Source organism: Alternaria infectoria, assembly GCF_024043175.1.
Source record: "Alternaria infectoria strain BMP 0036 chromosome Unknown scaffold_134, whole genome shotgun sequence".
NCBI lineage: Eukaryota > Fungi > Ascomycota > Dothideomycetes > Pleosporales > Pleosporaceae > Alternaria > Alternaria infectoria.
The window spans coordinates 647-1,309 of NW_026250823.1; the positions used below are offsets into that span (position 1 = coordinate 647).

The window sequence follows — 663 nt, forward strand, 5'->3', positions numbered from 1 at the left end:
ACTATTACATAAGCTACACTAAGTAATGCAGGAACTAAAACTAAAACAACCTCAATAAGAGATATAAGAGTTGAAGATAAAGATGTCATTTTTTTTTAATTATTATTAATTATTAATTTTTACATAAAAATGTTTAAAATATAATTAGGTTAAAAGTAATAAATGTTCTATTTTATTACTTATTATCTTATCATAATAGAATAAATAATCTAATATGTATTCTCATCATAGATTCGAACTATAATCTAAATATTAGAAGTATTATGCTCTACCATTGAGCTAATGAGAATTTTACAGGAATAATATTATTCCTGTAAGACTATAAAGTTTAGCTAGGGAGCATGTAGCTTAAAGACTAAAGGACATCCTATAGATTTTATATTTATAAACAATTATGTTTCCCGTAACTAATTCGTGCTCTCTTAATTTCAATTTATCGGTTCCTATTAAAGGTTCGTTTTTTTTTTGTCTAATAAGCTTATAATTCCTAGGTTTAATTTATTCCTATCCTTACTATCATATGTTATAGAATATACTTCCACAATTCTATCTGATAGTCTAGGTAAATTATTATTATTTCGATGGGTATCTAGATTAGCTGCTGGATTCGTGGTAGGATTAGCTGCATTAGTAGATTTTATTTAAATTAACCCTGATTTGTCC

The 663-nt window shown here is 25.3% G+C and overlaps 1 non-coding gene across 1 annotated transcript; it reads right to left on the reverse strand.

The window, feature by feature from the left end:
* Positions 1–218: 218 nt before the first annotated feature.
* Positions 219–289, reverse strand: J4E92_011090. The gene has a single exon. It is a non-coding gene; the product is annotated as a tRNA-Arg (tRNA).
* Between the last annotated feature and the right edge of the window lie 374 nt (positions 290–663).